The 20,811-nt window shown below is 44.1% G+C and overlaps 1 long non-coding RNA gene across 1 annotated transcript; it reads right to left on the reverse strand.

The window, feature by feature from the left end:
• Positions 1 to 6,792: 6,792 nt before the first annotated feature.
• On the reverse strand, positions 6,793 to 10,886 carry LOC136611012 (uncharacterized). The gene is made up of 3 exons (XR_010790214.1): positions 10,408 to 10,886; positions 9,427 to 9,712; positions 6,793 to 7,455 (listed from the first exon to the last, which is right to left on the reverse strand). It is a non-coding gene; the product is annotated as an uncharacterized lncRNA (long non-coding RNA).
• Between the last annotated feature and the right edge of the window lie 9,925 nt (positions 10,887 to 20,811).

A 20,811-nucleotide genomic window follows, 5' to 3' on the forward strand; every position in this document is an offset into this window, starting at 1 on the left:
TCCATGGTAATTCTGTTTTCACAAAGTCAATGCTGAGTGAAGTATGTCTCCAGGAGCGAGCAATTGCTATATGCACAGCTAACAAGCAGTAGGATACGCATATGGGTTTGTATTTGGGGATGTTAGATATTCGTTTGCCCAGTAGGGCTTCCCAGGGCGATTTTTGTAACGATAGGTTTGTGAAGGAGAATATTAGAGCATATACCTGGATCCAGAATTTATGAAGCCTCGGGCAATTTCACCATATATGTAGGAAGAAACCCTCCCCTCTGCATCCTCTGAAACATAAGCCTGACATCACTGGGAACATTGGGGTGATACTTTTTGGAACCAAATACCATTGCATTAAAAATTTATAAGCTGCCTCTATGATTGCTACGTTAATGGAATGTTTTCTGATTGAAATGGCTATTTTATGCCAGTCCGAAATTGGGGATTTCTCGCCCAGCTCTTCTTCCCACCTCCGCATATATGGGAGATTATCTGTGGCTGTTGTAAAGTAGGAGTATAATTTGGCAATTGTTCCCGAACCCCTGGCGTTTTTATTGCATAGGCTTTCGAAAATCGTTACCTCAGCAAGGCTTTGTTTATTTTCAGTAGGTGTTAATACATAGAGCTTAATTTGTTGAAGATGAAACATTTCCGAGTTTGGAATGGAGTGGACAGCCCGGAAAAACTCAAATTGTCTGCAAACAAATCTATCCACAAAATCAATTATTCTGGGGAGGTCCCTGGCTATCCACCATCCAAACTCATTTTTGTTCATACCCGGGGGAATGGCAGGATTACCAAATATGCTGGATATGGGGAGGAGTCTAGATATCAGGTTATATGTTTTAGAGAGTCTATCCCAAATCTGTTGAACACTGTATGTAATGCTAATATAGATTTTCATAATCTTTATTAGCTATAACACAATGTCAGTTACTCAGCAACTGATGAGATTGAAGGACATATTGTTCAGTTGTGGAGACTGCGGAAGAATAGTGTTGGCCACTGAAATGAAATTAAACTCGAGTAATAAAATTACTCAATGTTTTCCTAAGCTGTAATTATGGGAATTTGAACTGTTTGCTTACTGTCTAGGCTTGCTGTGTGTCGAAGTTTGTGTGTGAAAAACCAACTTCTGTAGAATAGTGGTTTGCAAATTTATATAATATCACATTTTTCTAATTACTTCTTGTGCATAACTACTTCTTGTAGACCTATGAAATGACAATAAAAGATTTTCAAGCAATGTTGTATGTAAAATATGTACAAGTAAAGGCCCATTTACACGAGCAGATAATCGCTCAAAGATCGCTCAAACGATAGTTTGAGCGACATCTTTGAGCGATTATTTTGCGTAAAAAATAATTGGTATTTCAGTAGCTACTCAGCGACTTAAATACCAATTTTTTGCAAATGGATTCCTTGCACAGTCTCACTTGATAGCGGCTTGATAAAGGCCATTTATTGGCCGAAACGTTGCCCGAGTTTTATCTATGGAACAATAAAGGTTTACATGCTTTATTAAGATTTGTTGCACCACTTCATGCTGCCATCTTACTACGAAAAGGGACTTGAACTTATTCTTTTGAGCTTTACCATTTTAAGGTTGCGCAATGAATAATAGTCTCAACTTCACTCATACTGCTATATTTTAATACAGTAGGCAGATCTATTTCTTTGTGCAACATGCTCAGTACAAACAACCTAAAATCGCAAAAGACAGCAAGTATTCAGACCTGCAAAGCTTTATTACCTATTTTGGAAATGCAAGTATATATTACGGCTACTATTGTTTTTGATAATGCTATAGGCAATTGCTCGACTGCCAACCACTCCACATTTTGAAAATACAAATTCATGTTACAGGTACTTTTACTTCAGATAATGTTGTAAGCAATTGCTTAACTAGGAACTACTCTACCATTTGAAAATTACATTTGCTGTGCCATGAATGGAAATCTACCACAAGGTACCTGCATATGCCTTTTCTGGGGGACCATTTAAATTTCATTGTCATCACATTTGGATCGGAGGGAAGAAATTTAGGCACTTCTGTCTTACTGCACTTATGCTATGATGCACTCACAAGAATTAAACTCTACAGAGTGGTTACTTTCCTGAAGTACAGGTACAGTGTAGTTAGGCAAATTAGTTAGTGCTAGCTCTTTTCCTATGCTAATTAGAATGCATCCTATTCAATCTACCCCAGCAAGCAAATTCACAGCTCCACCCGGTCCAAGTAGCAGATATTTAAAAAAATAAGATACTAAACAAAAATATGTTCTAAATAGTTAAAGGAGATGTCTCGAGGAAGCAGTGAATTTTTTTTTTGCCCAGTCCCCCTAATTAAGCATACATTACTAAGCCCCCCTGTAAATGACATTTCTAGCTGGTTTGTACTTACCGTTCCAGCGTTTCAGCAACTTATAAAAGTTTCCCCAAGATGGCCGCCGGCTCTTTTCCCATCCCTTGCTGCAGCCCGACGTGCGCGCTCCCGAGACGCTACCAGCTGTGTCTCCCTGACAACCAGACACCCCGCAGCCGCCGACCGGACCCCTGGAGTGAACACGGCCGACCAGTCACCCACCAGCAGGCAACCAGCGCAGCCCCCCCCCCCCGGCACAGCGGCAGCCCCCCCATCGCAGCGACAGCCCCCCCATCGCAGCGACAGCCCCCCCATCGCAGCGACAGCCCCCCCCATCGCAGCGACAGCCCCCCCATTGCAGCGACAGCCCCCCCCCCGGCCCATCACTTACCAGGACGGCGGGACAGCTGGGCGGCTTCGGCGGCTTCTCCGGACAGCTCGGCAGCTCTGCACCTTCCTCTAACAGAGGATGGTACAGAATGGCCGCTCCAGCGCGCTCCCGAGCAGTGACAGCTCGTCTGCGCATGCGTAGAAGAGCTGTAGCGGGGAGCACACTGAAGCGGCTCGTGCTGAAAGGAGAAGAACGGACTGCGCAAGCGCGTCTAAAAAAGCAAGCTGCCAGCGAATTTAGACGGAACCATGGAGACGAGGACGCTAGCAACGGAACAGGTAAGTGAATAACTTCTGTATGGCTCATATTTAATGCACGATGTATATTACAAAGTGCATTAATATGGCCATACAGAAGTGCTTAACCCCACTTGATTTCGCGAGACAACCCCTTTAAACTCTATCCGAACAGCAATTACAGAATTTAGTACTAGATCTAGAAAATAACCAATTACAGTATTTGTAAACCTTAAAGGGGTTGTCCCGCGCCGAAACGGGGTTTGTTTTTTTTCAACCCCCCCCCCCCCGTTCGGCGCGAGACAACCCCGATGCAGGGGTTAAAAAAGAACACCGCACAGCGCTTACCTGAATCCCCGCGCTCCGGTGACTTCTTACTTACCTGCTGAAGATGGCCGCCGGGATCTTCTCCCTCGGTGGACCGCAGGGCTTCTGTGCGGTCCATTGCCGATTCCAGCCTCCTGATTGGCTGGAATCGGCACGTAACGAGGCGGAGCTACACGGAGACGGCATCCTGCACGAGCGGCCCCATTGAGAAAAGAAGAAGACCCGGACTGCGCAAGCGCGTCTAATTTGGCCATTAGACGCCGAAAATTAGGCGGGCTCCATGGAAACGAGGACGCTAGCAACGGAACAGGTAAGTGAAAAACTTCTTATAACTTCTGTATGGCTCATAATTAATGCACAATGTACATTACAAAGTGCATTAATATGGCCATACAGAAGTGTATAGACCCACTTGCTGCTGCGGGACAACCCCTTTAAAGGCTATTAAAACCTTTGTGTATGAAAAATCAATACACACATATCTTACAAAGTCCCTACAGAAAAAAATGATGCATTTATCAGCATCTCTCACATCTCCCAACACTGTCATACAGCCCCCTATAATAGTAGTTTCCTTCCCCCAGGCCTATCACAAGTTTTTTGTTACCCTCTTTTACGAATTATGAGTTATAGTGAATAACTAATGTCACACTGCTTTCCATAGACTGCACTTCCCTGTGTGGAAGACTCATCTGAACTTACAAATGAAAATGTGCTGCCTTCTTCCTGTCACTGCAGAAAGCCCTTGAGTGGTCATCTGTAAGAAATCCATCAATAATTTGTCCCCCTCACAGACAATGTGCTGACTACTTCCTGTCACTGTAGACCCTGAGTGGTTGTGTCTAAGAAATTCCTCATAGTCTAATGTTCCCACCGCCACCACCTCACAACATGCTCCTTCACTAGAGGGAAGGAGGGTAGGGGAGTGGCTGAGAAACAGCCAGTCAGTTTACTCTCACTGGTTTTGCTAAGATTTCAGTGCTTCCCAATTTTTTTCAGCCATGGAGCCCTTTTTGAAGCAAAAGTTTCTCGTTGAGCCCCAGGGAGGGTGTGATTAGGGAAGGGGTTAGGGGCATGGCTTACCAAACATATGATTTTTACCTCCGTCATTATAAAAGGACAGGGCTGTTTAAAAAAAAAAAAAAAAAAGACAGGGAGGCACGCTGGAGCAATGGATGAGCTACTGATATACATTTCCACGATGCATCAACATCACTCTCCAGAAGAAGTTAGTCCCCAGATTACGTCTACCACCATTGATTCCAGAATAGAATCTATTTTTAGAAGATAACCGGGTTCTAGAAAGTAAGAGTGACTGGTAGATGAGGGAGGGTTCTGATATCATAAAAAAATAAAACACTATTCTCTCTATTTCCCAGAGTCTTTGGTCAATATGAATACATCAGTGAATATAGTCCTCAAGATCTGCTAGCAGATCTGCCTTGGAGAGTTCATCTTTCACCTGTTCTGAAAGGACTTCATAAAAACGCCATTTTAATGCCTTAGGAGTTCCATGAAATAACAGAAGCCCAGTGTTTAAACTCTGCAGTATATTTAGCAACTGAGAACCTTCCTTAGTGAAGATTACATAAATACCCCTCTGCAGTGGTGCAACGGTTATGGTCACCAAACACTAAATTTGTTGCTGCAGGGAAGTCCTCCAAGTTATCCGAAATAACATGATTATTTTTCAGATAGGGAGAAGCTAAGTCTTGTACATCTTCTACTGACAGGGCAATGATGAACACCACCTTGGATCTACCACTGGGGAACTGAAAGGCATAGGTAGAAAAAAAAACAAAAAAACAGGGTACAAACATCTTTTTTACCAAAATTTTCAAGGTAGAGAAAACTGATACATCTGGCATGTAGAAGTTGAACTGCTACACAAGTTATGCGCTTATACTTCTAATTCATTTACTTAGGCCTTTACTGCTATTAAAGGGGTTGTTTCGCGGCGAAAGCGCCTTTTTTTTTTTTTTTTTTAATGGACCCCTGCATTATGCCCTGTGAAAAAGAAAGCATGTATTAGTTTTTAACAAGCACATTGCACTTACCTGCATCAGCATTCTGCAGCTTCTTCTTTTAAAGATGGCGCCGCTGGTCTTCTCCCACGGTGCACCGCGGGTCTTCCCATGGTGCACCGTGGAGTTTCTTCTTCTGTCTTCCGCGTTCCACTGCCGATACAGCCACCTCATTGGCTGATCGGCACCACGTGATGGAGGCGGAGCTATGATGACGACGCGGTGACCAGCTCTCCGGCACGAGCGGCCCCATTCACCAGGCAGAAGACCGCACAGCGCAAGCGCGTCTAAAAAAGCAAGAAGCCAGCGAAATTAGACGGAGCCATGGAGATATGGACGATACCAACGGAGAAGGTAAGTGAATAACTTCTGTATGGCTCATATTTAATGCACGATGTACATTACAAAGTGCATTAATATGTCCCCACTTGCTGCCGCGAGACAACCCCTTTAATTGTGCACAAAGGGTGAAAATAAGGTTATGCAATTCCAAGATCTAGAAAGCATACTGTAGCAAAACAAAATCTACCCTGCCATATTCCATATTGGGCCTGGAGATATAAGCAGAATTCAGTACACAGGGATTGCAGATTAAAATAATGATGAGCATAATGAACTGAACAAGCCAGAATACTCAAGCACAGGAAGTCCAAGGCTGCGAGTTTAAACAGAGCAACAACAATTGTGATTGGCCACAGAGCCGATGGAGTCAATAACTAATCCCAGGATGCACGAAGAACATAGTTGAACAAGAATAGGGATAACAAATAACACGATGGTCAAGGCTGCAAGCTATAATAAAGAAGATCAGGGTTCAAGTCCTGGCATGTTCAGTTCCTAACAGGGACAAATGTATGAGAAACAGAAGAAATTCGGAAGGAGACAAATACTTTTTCACAGAACTCTAGCTTAGTGCCATCATAATGGAAAAGAACAAATCTCCTGTTAGTTCCACATAAAATATTGTCTCACATAAGAGTGGTCACAGTTGAATGTCTCATCAACATTAATGGTTTATTCATCAGACACACTAAAACATCAGCACTTATGAAAAATATTAATATTAATTTTGTATACAGCACACACACACACATTTTGGAAAATTGATGTGAGAAACATTGAGCTCTTAATTTCTCATTTCAAAAACGCATAATTTCATACTTTTACCACTTGAGATCTTCTAGGAAAATTCAATGGGGTTTGCTAGTAGTGAATATTGTTGATTGTTTAATGAAGATGCAGTGAAGTTTGAATTAGCGTCTGTATAATATATCATTGATGGAGCATGCTGATAAAACAATCTGTAAGCTGCCAAGAGGCTAGTTTGATGGTGACAACCAAACAAATGAGTAAAAAATAACAAAAAAAAAAACCAAACTACTTCACAGTGTATGCCTTGGGGGTGCGATTTGACAGTGGCAAAATGACTAAGACAGTCCAGGTAAATTTCAACTTGGCTTTATTTAGGCGAAAAACAAAAATTCCGTGGTACATAGCCACATGCAGTACATTAACACATGCAATAACAGAAAGTAAATTCCTGCCCATCTGGGCTCTAACTAAACACTCACCTAACCATAAAGTACAGCAGATACAACACCACAGTCAGACTTCTCCACATCAGAGCTGTATGTCCCCCAGGCTCTTTGACACATACCTTGTATACCCCCGTAAGCAGCTCAGTAATCTCACCTGAGCTGATTGAGGGGTCAAGGGAAAACCCTGTAGTGGATCAGGAGAGGGAATGATGAATCCCACTACCAACCTACCCATCATTCCAATAAAGCCCAGCCCATAACCTAGACTAAAACTAAGTCTGCTGGGCAAAAAACTATTTTTCTGGATTCTTCATATCCCGTACTTTTCCTGCTGAGGACTTTCAACAAATAAATGTCAGTATCTCTGTAGGGCTTCATTCACATCGGTGTCAGAGGCTGTGTGTGCAGATCTGGTACAAAATCACAGACAACATGCCGAGTGGCATGCCAGAAGCTGAAAAGATCCCATTATAGCTAATGGGGTCCATCAAGTGCCATTCGTGCCCATCAAGTGCCATTCGTGCCCATCATCTGCCAGATCTGGCACTTCCATTATTTTTGTTGTTTGACTCCAATGATGAAGCTGCACAATGGACAATAAAGAGCAGGTGTGAACAAAAAGCCTAAATAAAAAATATATAATTACCACAGTTTGGCTGTTGTTGTAACGTCTGACTTACTGGTATATGATACATTTTGTGGTTAAAACCCTCTTCAGTTAAATTACACTGTTATTTTTCTTTTATGGGTTGAAGCTACTTATTTGGCCTATAAAGTAATAGGATTCAATGCATGACAGTGGCTGACTGTCTCATTGCTGCTGAAAATGTTAGTCATTATCCCATGTGAGCAGCACTTACAATAATGGATATTCTGAGAAGCTCAATTTTTAGACTATATAGAAATGACTCTAAGCCACCATGCCAATCATTCACATTTAGTCTGCACTTTTCCTATACTTTGACAGCTGCTGAATAATTCAAATAGACAGCAAGCTTTATACTACTTCTTATTCGAACTACTAAAATATTTTATAGAATACTTTGTATTTATTTTTCTGACTCTTGCTTGTTTATTGATGGCTTTCAAATTTAAACACACTGGAGCTTTGTCGCAATGGGTGTATGAGACCAATTGCTTAGGCATCCACCCTTGGGTGTGGATGCCAAATATAACCAGTGCAGGGACAGGATTGAAGAGGGACAAGTAATGGGAGTGCACACTAGCCATTTAAGAGACTGCGTAGGAACATGCATAAACCCAATGGGCAGAACTCAGGGAGTGAGCAGAGGAAGAAGCAGCAACACAGTGGCAACCCCTTGTGGCTGCAGAAGCAGGTGAGCCACTATGCAAGCGTGCCATGACAGAACTGCTTTCACCTCCTTCTCCCTTGATGTCCAGACATGTGTCAGGTTAGTGTGTACTATGGTGTAATTGTCCGACTGCCTGCCTGCAGAGGAACATGGAACAAGCCTACCAATACCTGACAGCAGCGTGACGTAATATCTCTTGCACTGGGAATCTAGGGAGCATTACAGCAAAGGTACATGGCCATGATGTAAAGCTCTGCGTTTTGCATTTATGCGAATAGTGGACTTTATACGTTTAAAGTGGTTGTAGCAATATCTAAATTTATTCTCTATCCACAGGTTAGGAAATAATTTTAAGATCGTTGGGGGACTGACTGCTGGAACCCCAACCAATCCTGAGAACGGGGATCTCAAGAGCCCCTGTATGAATGGAACAGAGGAGCCGAAGCTGTCAGGGCCACAAACATTGCAGAGGCAACAATTAGCTGGTGAATTCATGAAGGTTTGGCCCAGATAGGAAAAAAAATGAACGAGTCTAGAGGATATCACTGTATTTATAGTATGGTGGTGATTTTGGTATTTCTATTCTAGTGTTTTTATTCAGTCATGGTATGTTTGGTGTTGTATAGGCTGGCTGTCCACGGGCGAGATGTCATAGTGAGATCCATGGCTAAAATTGCACGCGGAGCTCACATGACACGCTTTCCATAGGATAACTATGGAAAGCGCAGCCTACTGCACACAAGCAGAGAATCATAGCGATTTTTCACTCGCATGATTAAAATCGTGGCATGCCACGATTTGCCGTGATTCTCCGTGGTCAGCCTATCATTAATATAGGCTCATAACGGAGACCTTTTAGTGCTCCTGCCTCCTCCCCCATGACGGAATATTGCTAGCGATATTCCGTCGCGGCCGTGGACAGGTGACCTTAGTTGTGGTATAGTGGCCCTATCCAGTCACTGTATGGTACATATGTACAGGCATCTGCATCAGATCTTTATGCTGCAGTAGGAATCTGTGGATTTCTGCTGAGGATTTGCATGCAGATTTTAGCCTCCTACAATGAGGCTAATCTGTATGCAATAAACCTGATGTGGAATCTGTATCACAATGTTACGTGGGGCGGGGGTGAGACCTGATTGAGTTTCAAGACAGACAGGTCTCTTTGAGCTCCTTGAAAAAGACTTCTTGCAGCATCCTCCAGCTTTACCTACAGCGGTCCAGTTTGGGGAAATACTCACCATGACAAGAAAGACAGCAGCAAAGAGGGAACCAAAATGGTTGACGGACTTCTTTCTGTCCCACAGCCTCCCCCAGGATATCCGAGAGCAGTGGCAGCTTGTCTCAGGTGATGGGGTGATCCTCTACTCCAGCCTTCTTCTCCATCTTCCAGTGCTGCTGACCCAACAAGAAAAGTGGGGGTCTCTGCATCTTCTCAATAGCTTCATGGAGACCTGCAATCCAATACAGAGGTGCCGCCATTACCAGTGCTTGCAAGCAGCGCACCACAGTCTCTCTATAACAGTGCTGAAAAACAAAGGGTTAGATTGGATGACACCATTACTAAAGGCATGTTGATCTTATCTAATGAAGCACATGCTGTCATGGACGTACAGAAAAAGGAATTCTAAAGGAAGAAGACTTTATGCTTCCAAATGGAGACATTATTGAATCCTTGGAAGGTGATGAGATCTACAAGTATTAAGGATTCCAGTAAGCCAAACTTACAAAACAGGCACAAATAAGACAAAAATGATCTAAACGTAAAACAACAGATCAAACTCCATTCTAAGAACACACTTAAATGCCAAACACACAAAGCTATAAATATATATATCATTCCATTGCTTACTTATTCCTTTGGAGTTGTTCCCTGGACACACACAGAACTAGAACAACTTCAAAGAAAAGTAGGAACAACACTAACAAAGCATCAACAGCACCATCCAAAGTCTGCAATAGAGAGGCTAATTCTCCCTCGTAAAGAGGAAGGATGAGGCTTGTTAACGTAATAAACTTACACTACAAAAAAATACAGACAGAGAGTTCTTTTACAGAACACAAGAGATCACAGCTGCATAAAGCAGTAGCCCCAACAGACAGAAACAACACAGCGCTAAATTTACACTTCTCTAATCGAGACATTGCACAACACGTGAAAATTGCCGACACCATTAAGCAATCATGACAACAAGAAGCTCCATGGTAGGCATGCCTTTCACCTCAATCGGGATTATATTGACAAAAACTGCATCAAACTGTTGGCTGGCTCAGGGTAACCTCTTTAGAGAAACAGAGGGGGTTCACGAATGCCATATAGCAGGGGTCCCCAACCGCCGGGCCGCGGACCGGTCCCGGGCCGTTGGGTGTTTAGCGCCGGTCCGCTGCACCGCCGGGAACTTTTACTCTAAACACAAGGCCCGCGGGCCGAATCCGGCCCGCTGCCTTGTGCTATGTGGCCCGCGGCGTGCCGACGCCGCTGACCACCGAAGCGATTACCAGCGAGGGCGCCGCAGCTCCCCGCTGGTAATCGCGCTGATGCCGGCGCACACTGACGTCTGTGCAGCCAGGATACTCTTCCCCGAGTCCCCTGCTCATTAGTTCCGCAGGAGAGGACTCGGGGAGGAAGCGTTCCGGGCTGACGTCAGGGCAAGCAGACAGAGAGCGACAGCAGGGAGGAGGTAAGTATATGGGTTGGGGGGCTGCCTATTACGGGGGGGGGGGCTACTTATTACAGGGGAAGGGGCTGCCTATTACTGGGGGGCTGGTTATTACTGGGGGGTGGGGGCTACTTATTACAGGGGAAGGGGCTGCCTATTACTGGGGGGGCTACTTACTACTGGGGGACCTGCTTATTACTGGGGGGTTGCTTACTGGGGAGGGGGTGTGCTTATTACTGGGGGGAGGGCTACTTATTACAGGGGAAGGGGCTGGTTATTACTGGGGGGGGGGGCTACTTATTACAGGGGAAGGGGCTGCCTATTACTGGGGGGCTGCCTATTACGGGGGGGCTGCCTATTACGGGGGGGGGGACCTGCTTATTACTGGAGGGGTTGTTTACTGGGGGGGCTGCTTATTACTGGGGGGGATACTTATTACAGGGGAAGGGGCTGCCTATTACTGGCTGGGGGGACCTGCTTATTACTGGGGGGAACCTGCTTATTACTGGGGGGGCTGCTTATTACTGGGGGGGGGGGGTGTTCTTATTACAGGGGAATGGGGTTGCTTATTACTGTGGGGGCTGGTTATTACTGGGGGGGGGCCTGCGTATTACTGGGGGGGATTGCTTACTGGGGGGGCTGCTTATTACTGGGGTGGGGTGGGGGCTACTTATTACAGGGGAAGGGGCTGCCTATTACTGGGGAGGCTGCCTATTACTGGGGAGGCTGCCTATTACTGGGGGGGGGCTGCCTATTACTTGGGGGGGGGCGCTGCCTATTACTGGGGGTGGGGCGCTGCCTATTACTGGGGGGGGGGACCTGCTTATTACTGGGGGGGGGGGACCTGCTTATTACTGGGAGGGGACCTGCTTATTACTGTGGGGGGGGGGGACCTGCTTATTACAGGGGGAGGGGCTGCTAATTACTGAGAGGTGGGGGCTGTCCATTACTGAGGGATGGGGGCTGTCTATTACTGGGGGGGGAGATAAATTATATGCTGCCCTATGTGTGTGCTGGGGGGGGGGAGATTATACACTGCCCTATGTGTGTACTGCCAGGACATTCTAATGTCATAACTAAATAAGAATGCACTAAACTCCAACCCCCTTCATAACCCCGCCCCCTATAACCAAAGCCCCACCCATGTCCCGCCCAACCCTGCCGGGCCTTGTAAAAATGGTCTTGCTTGCAGCCGGTCCCTGGTGCCAAAAAGGTTGGGGACCACTGCCATATAGGATCAAGTCATAAACACAAAAAACTACAGAAAACACATTCTAAAAGACACCACACTTTCTGATGGCACATGCAGAAAATGCTACATTGTGGCAGAAACAATGTAACACATCACCTCCAGTTACAAACTCTTGGCACAGACAGATGATTTACACAGACATAATCAAATAGCAAATCTAATCCACCAAGAGCTTGTAGACAAGAACAAACTATCAGACACTCATATTCCATACTACAAATATCCTCCACAGACAGTCCTAGAAAACAACACGCACAAATTGTACTACAACATGGCTCATAGATTTGACAAAACAATCCATCACAACAGACCAGACATCACACTCACTGACAGACATAACGAAACTGCACACATCAAACACTCACAACATTCACAATACATATACTGAGAAAATCAATAAATCAACTGAACTCGCCCAGGAGGTGAGATGCCTGTGGAGAATGGATGGGGTACATATTGTGCCTATCATCCTTTCTACCACTGGGATTGGACCACATACACTACACAAAGGTCAAGAAACTTTATACCTAAACAAAAACATATTCATGTTGCCACAGAGAGCAGCAGTACTAAATACATGTACATGTCACATTGCCAGGAAGGGTGTTATTGAAGTATGTCTCCACCGGAAGTATGGGTTGGCCGGGCTCACCTACAGGTAATGCCCAGGTTACTCCCCAAGCTGGCAAAAGCTCCTGATTGGCAGAGACATACTACACTAGAACAGCTCAGTACTAGTAGGCGGCTTCCAGTCCACCTCCTCCTTCTGCCAACCGCTGCCATAGTGACAGCCCTCCACATCCCGACTGGTGCTGGATTGTTAGCCCTCCGGTCTGGCACCGGTTGGTCGGTAGGAGTGTCTAGAGAGAGCTTCCTGGCTGTAGTGATGCAGGAGCTGAGTATTGGCCCGGTGCCAAAGTGTTAGCCCTCCAGTCCAGCACTGCTTGGAAGGAATGTCCGGGAGCTTCTTGGCTGGGAGCCGCCTACTTGTACTGAGCGGTATTAGTGTAGTATGTCTCCACCAATCGGGAGCTTTTGCCAACTTGGGGCGTGACCTGGGCGTTAACTGTAGGTGAGCCCGGGCAACCCATACTTCCAATGGAGACATACTACACTAATACCATCAGGAACATTCTACCCCTGGACACACAAACAACACACAGGTTTAATTTTTTCATTGCTTCGGTCACTCCGCCTTATACCGTAATATAAATAGTGTCTACATATGTCAATGTCCAAGAGAAACTTCAATAAGTCTTCCTGTATATGTGAGAATGTAACTCCAATATGCCACAAATTAACAGTATATTGCTGAGGTGATACTTAAAAACAAGTATCGCAGTTCACAAATAGCAACTGTTTCATAGACTAAATGTCAGGCACCAGCACTCTTCTCCCACTACTATCAATATACTCTTAACCCGTTATATCAGTGTTACCACGTGTCCATGTCTCTGAGAATGTAATGTAGCATCACTGGTGGTCCTGTTGTACAAACAAGGCAATTAGTTCTACAGCAGGGTGGTAGAGTCTCAGCTCCAATATGACACAGATTAAGAGTATATTACTGAGTCATCACTTTCAGGAGACGCATCTCTTTTGCAGATTGAGGCCTCCTTCACATGAGCATTGCGTTTTTAGGCAAAACGTGTCACATGAAAAATCATGGCAATGCAGCATTGTCGCAATCTAATTCCTTTCGGAATTAACCTTTTCTCGTCCATTTACACGAGTGCATCACTTGAATAGACTCTTCAGCAGTGGTCGGCAGAATGACTTCTGTTTAGCCTTATAGGTAAATAGAAGCCAGCTATCCTCTGCAACGAGCAGCACAGCAAGTAAACTCCCTCCCTTTTTTTCAGCTCCCATAGCCATCTATGAGAGTCCCTGTGATTTCCATCAAAAGATAGGACATGGTCTATATTTTGACACTGTGGGGAAAAATCGTGGCTGAAAATCGGCGGCAATTCGACGATTTCCGGTCGCGATTTTAATAGCTATGTTATCGCTGCTCAGGTCTGCTTATGGTTCCACTTTCTGTTTAGTCCTGCATATTCATGTAGCTCGGTGCAGTGATCCTGGATAGGTAGGGAGGGACATCTAGGAGCCAGGGTCAGGAAAGGCAGCCTGGGCTTTTTCATCTGGAGTACCTCCAGGACAGGAACACCTCATCCGTCTAGATCAGGGTAAGACCCATTTCTATTCCTGCACCGAGTTCTCGCATTCGTACTGCAATCACCTAAGTGTCAGCTGCCTCCCCTGCCGAGTGGTTCCTTTTGGCAGGGAGACACAGTGGATCCACTAAATCCATAACAGACATCATATTACCAAATAGTTCAATCCAGGTATAATCTGGTGTTGTGACATGCCAAATGCATTTCAAGGCACCCTTGCCTCTTACTCAGTGGCTAATGGTTCCAGGGTAATCTCTACTTTCTTTTTATAGCCATTTTGAATTATTCCCTAAACTCTAAATGGATCCATGGAGTATATAGAAAATCATTTCACTGAATATTATACAGAGAAAACATTTCTAAAAATGAAATATATAACAAAATAAGCAAATACAAATTATTTTTTAAAAATAAAATAAAAATGTAAAAAAATTAAAATAAAAAACACGTTAAACAGTTCTCCCTCAGAACCTGAGACTTTCATCCCACTGCATCTCCCCAAACTCATATACCTCAATCCCTGATATACTTCATACCTGTATATAGACAAATAGTGGCTGGTGACCAACTAATGTAGCTTGTATAGAACTTTATGCAGAAAAAAATAGCTGGACCATCGTAGCGAACAAGCACTTTTCCCTCTGATTTGTTATTTCGTTTATTTGGCAAATCTAAACAGGCCGTGCTTTGTTGCAGTCCCATAAATTAGAGTCTTGTGAACATAAGCACTGTTGTCATTTTGTTTTGCTTTGTGAACAAGCTACGTAAAGAAGACCTTCCTATTATTTCTCATTGGGCTAAAAAAAATTAATCTTTTACTACCGTATATAACTATAATAGTATCTTATTATTAAACACTTAATGCTCATTTACATGCAAAGACAATCTTTCAAATGATTGAAAGATTGAGTTTTAGCGATAATTTTGCATAAAGTACTAATGGGCACTAATACTCATTAGTACTTTATCAGCTTCATTTGTGTGCAAATGTGCCTCAGTGAGCTTGCTTGATGGTAGCATTTACACGCAACTATATCGCAATTATGCCATTGTTTTAATGAGTTTTGAGCGATAATTGTTGCGTGTAAATGGGCCTTTAATTTAGGGTTCTGTGTTTGTGACACTTGTCCTTACATCTTGCATGGCATATATACGCATTTAGATATTTGTATAAATTACCTGAATTTATGGCCTTGCTTTCTAATTTTGATTGTAAATTGTTTGCTGACTTGACCTTTTTAGTGAACTACACGCTCATTACTTTTCAGCATCCATAGATCTATAGTCTGTTTATTAAAGCTGAAAATCGATAGACACACTGGTATCCTAAGTAATGTAACTGTTGTTCAATCAGCTTTAAGCCCTTTTGCGCAGTACAATTAGTGTGCAAATAATTGTTAGATTCATTGGTATGCACAATAATTGTTAAATGTAAACACAGGGAGCGACCAAAGAATCTGCAATGAAATGTTTGATTACTGTTAATTGGATTTTTAATTTAGATCTAGAAATCATTGTTCTGCTGCTGCAAATCTTTTGGTATAAATAGACATCTTAAAGATGTGCTGAATAGAAAGAAGTGGCAGAAGACTTGTGTAGAAGCAATGAACAATTGAAACTACCCAATTATTATTCTGTGCAAAAGCATGCCAAGCGAACAATATACAGTCGCCAGTTCACTGCTGATTGCATGCTCCTTCCAATTTATCTTGCAATGTAAAAAGGTTCTATAAGCCCCTATTACCGGGGCAACTGTCGGGCGTTGAAGCAGTGATGATCGCTCCTATGCTTTTACACAGGAGCGATCATCATTCAGTGAATGGAGATCCCGTCTTCATTCACAGTAAACAGGCAGTCTTTCATAGATGAACAACTGCCTGTTTAAACTGAATGATGCAGCAGCAAACCTACGATAATTTTATTGTCAGCATGAAAGATCCTTTCAGCGGTAAGAATCGGTCTTTCACTACATGCAGTCACAATGCACAATTATCATGCAAGCTACTCAATCGGAGATAATTGTCTCGTGGAAAAGGGGCAATAGTCTTCCAGTTGTATCTGATCAATCTCTTCCATCACTGCCATTACTCCCTGACAGGCAGTTCCTCTGTGCGCTAATAATAAATGCATCGCCAGAGTCTAATCTTAAATCCACTCCTGCTTTGCTATAATTAAATGACCTTCTTAACCTCTCACCTACCACATCACTGACACTAACACCTCACACAAATCTGCTTTCTGTTTCCTGACATATTTCTATTCTGTTACTGAATCCACATACTACTCAACTGGTCTGTGATCTAATTATATAATTGTACCTTACTTATGCAATATTTATAGGAATATCTTACTTAAATATAACAGAATAGACAGATACTTACCCCTTCCTGCTCCAGGGAGTAAGTTTACGTCCTGGCAGCGGGGTACTTTCCGCAATAGGGCATAAACTTACATCCTGGGAATAGCGCAAGGTTAGAAGAGATCTTGCGCTATCCAGCAGTGGGAGTCAGCTGTCACTGACAGCCGGGCTCCTGCTGCAACAGCAGGGGTACATCGGAGATGTGACCCCTGCTGTTAACACCCTCCCTGCCGCGATCTATGAAGATCCCGGCATGGGAAGTGTTCACAGAGGGAGCGCTGTAAAGAAAAAATAACAAAAATCTATGGCAGAATTGATGCATTTTCTCTCCCTGTTATCATAAAAATAATAATAAAAGTTTTACAATATAGTCTATGTACCCAAAAATGGCACCGATAAAAACTACAGTTCGCCACGCAAAAAAACAAACCCTTATATGGCCACACCGACAGAAAAATACAAAAGTTATGGCTTTTGAAAAATGGAGATGAAAATCCACCAAAAATCGTTGCGTCCTTATGCCCAAAATAGGCCATGACCTTAAGGCTTCTTGCACACGAGCGCATATTGGCCGGCCCTTTTCATAGCCGGCTGATATACACTACGTTGTTTAGTGAAAGATTTGGTGAATGGGCGCACAAATTAAACGTTTGTGTGCCCGTTCATATGGCATGGTGAGCTCACCAGGCCATCGCCCACTTCCCCTCCATCCCCATCGCAGGCTCATCTCTCTTCCTTATTCTCTGCAATGGGAGGGGGCAGGGGCGGAGCTAAGCTCCGGTTCGCCTCGCCTCCTCCCATTGATGGCTATGGACAAGGGGCGGGGAGAGGGTGAGCACTTAGCTCCGCCTCCATCCCACCACTTGTCCATAGCATCAATGGGAGAAGGCAAGGCAGACGGGCACTTGGCTCCGCCCCGCCCCTTTCATTGCACAGAATGAGAGGGGAGGAAGACAGGTGAGCCTGCGTGGGTGGGGGGGAGAATAGTGGGAGGGAATTTATCAGCCACACTGCTAAACTCCCTCCCACCTACGGCCGCTGCAATGGGCTCCCATAGGAGCCCGTGCAGCGGCTGGACGTATTCCAGCCAAAACATAGTTCCAGAACAATGTTTTGGCCCTGACGTAAAAACGCCCGGTGCTATATTGGCTTAGCCGGGTGTTTTTACGTCTCACAAATACGCCCATGTGATCTGATGCATTGGAATCCAATGCATCAGATCACAGCACATATCGTCCGGCTATTAAAACGCCGGCCGATATGCGCTTATGTGAAAGGAGCCTAAGGGGTTAATACACTATAGACAAGAAGAAGGGAAAAACACATGGAAAGTTCTTCAAACTCGGGTAAGGATCACATACTGGATGAACTATGAATAATATCCCATAATACACAATAAATAATTGTCCATTACAAAAGACTGAAATATTAATTGTGCTCAATATAACATTGCATGAAATTCCATTTCAGTACAAATGAGTCTGCAGATTTCCCAGTAAGCAGACAGAAGGTTATGAGAATAAAACAGGAGTGGATCTACAGCAGGCCTGATAGGGATAAACATTGATAGAAGCAGTCATTTTTAACTATAATACAAATGATTGTGCAAATGATTGGGTTCTGATAGACAACCCGGCAATATTATCATATTGTTAGATCTTGTTGGATTTTTCCAGTCGATCATAATTTGTCGTTTATAGTATTATCGGCTGAGCAATGGATAACAGATGGTATAAAACAGTGTTTTTTCTGTTGATTGTTTCATCTAGAAATATTTAAATATACATGGCCATAAATGCTTGTTATGACACCAGACTGATTTGTCTTCCATCTGTTGGATAGTTAGAATTTCATGTCTATGGGCAGCTTAAAGGAACAATTAATATGTCACAACCCAAGACTTGTCTCTCAATAGGAAAAGACACAGAATAGCAAAAGACACAGCACATGTGTTCGATGAGAAGAGCCCCTGATCTTCAGCGTTTACCTCTTTAAATTCTGCAATCAATGCTGATTGTGACATTCAGGGCTGACACCCACTGGCGTTTTATTCTCTCTTGCGCTGCGTGAGCAAGTGTAAAAACTCACTTTGCAGCGCAAGAAAGACGCCGGAATGACGCTGGGATATCGCCAGTGTTTTCAATGGGGCCAGCGGCAGAAGCATATTACCCAGAGGAGCGTGCGTGGCCATTTGAGTCTCCTCATTTAGTTTATAGTATATAGTTGCTCTCCCTAAGGAGAAAAGAGTGTTTCTGAGCCCCATTGAAAACATAGGGAGGATACTGCGGACTTCTTCCAGAGCTGTGACAGCAATGCTATCCCATTGCTTTCAATGGACTCGGCACTGCTGCCGACCCCATTGAAAGCAGTAGTTTGTGGTAACCCCCGCAGCATGATTTTCGGGGAAGGGCTTGAAATATAAGCCCTTCCCTGAAAATCATTATTAGCTGGTTAAAAAAAAACTAAAAAAAAATTTACTTACCTCTCTACCGCTCAGACGCGTCCTCCGGCTGGCTCCCCTGCACTGCTGTCCAGCACTCTCAGCAGGTGGGGATTTAAAATGGTTGTTGATTGGTTCTTCGACTGCTGCTCAGCCAATCAATCCAACACTGAATGAACCAATCACAGCCATCGCATTGGTTCATCCAGTGCTGCATTGATTGGCAGAGCAGTGGTCAATTAACCAATTACAGACTTCACTTCCTGGAGGCAGGATTTATGAATCCAGTAACCAAGAAGTGATGCTGTAAAAGCGCCGAGGACTGCGGGAAGCGTGTGCCGGAGCTATGAAGAAGAACAGGAGGGACCTGGGCCTGGACTAAGCCTACTAAGTAAGTATAATAAGACCACCCCCGAAAATAAAACCCGGAGCCTCTTTTGGGGAAAAAATTAATATAATACAGGGTCTTACTTTCGGAGAAACACGGTAGTACATTGCTAAGTAAATATGACCATACTTGTTTCTGTGATTTTGCAATATTTTCTTCTTTTCTGTAATTTTTTGTTGGAGTAGATTATTTTAAAATGTTCTGCCTAGCTCCTTCCTTGTGCCCCACGAAACTGTCATTACCAGCCTTTTTTCATACATGTATCGATTAGCAAGCACAGTGTGTTCCTTGCACATTGTCTATGTTAGAGGCCTCATGCACACGGGCGGATATTCCGTGGTGGGATTTCCCTCAGAATTTCTGCCCGTGCAAGCTGCCATAGGATTGCATTAGATAAAGCAATCCTATGCAGACAGTCGCGATTTAATCACGTGCAAACACGCGTAGTAAACAAATCACTGCATGTCCTATTTCTGTGCGAGCCTCGCAGAGGCCCGCGCAGAAACGTCAAGGCTGACACGTTGGCTCTGCACTGTGCTTGTGAGGCTGTTCACCAGTCGGCACATCGCAGTGCAGAGAGAGACGATGCCGGACGGGTGAGTATAAGCTCAATACCGGTGAATATGTTGCATCCGCTGCCAGAATTCTTGCAGCCGGATCCGACCCAGACGTGTGCAGGCGGCCATAAACTGTGCTCTGCTCACCTTCTCCAAGAATTTGGATTCTACCTGTGACCCACCAGTATCATAATACACCCTGACCCAACTTGCCTTCTTCACTGAATGCATCTTGGTGCCATCTCTTCTCCAGGTAGACCATTCACATGAGGTAAAAGAAAAGAGCTCATTGTAGGCAATTTGGCGGTAGGACTTGGACTGTTGCTCTGCAGCCCCATACTCAAAAAGCTACAATGCACAATGCATTCTGACACCTTTCTCACACAGCTAGCATTAACTGTTTCAGCAAGTCATGGTACAGTAGCTCTTCTGTGGGATCAGACCAATCTGGCTAGCAAAATCTTTCCTCATATGCATCAATGAGCTTTGGGCACCCTGTTGCTGCTGGTTTACCAGTTGTTTGTTCTTGGACCACTTTTGGTAGGTATAAGGGCTCCTGCACACTTGCGTTTTTCTTACGCGTTTTTTTCACGCAATATCTCTGCGCTTTTTTCACGCGATTGTCAATGGGACTTTCTAATGTTAAAAACACATTGCACTAAAATTGCAAAGCACCAACTTGCGTTGCATTTTTAACATTAGAAAGTCCCATTGACAATCACATGAAAAAAACGCTGCAATATTGAGTGAAAAAAACGCGCAAGAAAAACGCAAGTGTGCAGGAGCCTTTAGCCAC

Source organism: Eleutherodactylus coqui, chromosome 1 (genome assembly GCF_035609145.1).
Source record: "Eleutherodactylus coqui strain aEleCoq1 chromosome 1, aEleCoq1.hap1, whole genome shotgun sequence".
NCBI lineage: Eukaryota > Metazoa > Chordata > Amphibia > Anura > Eleutherodactylidae > Eleutherodactylus > Eleutherodactylus coqui.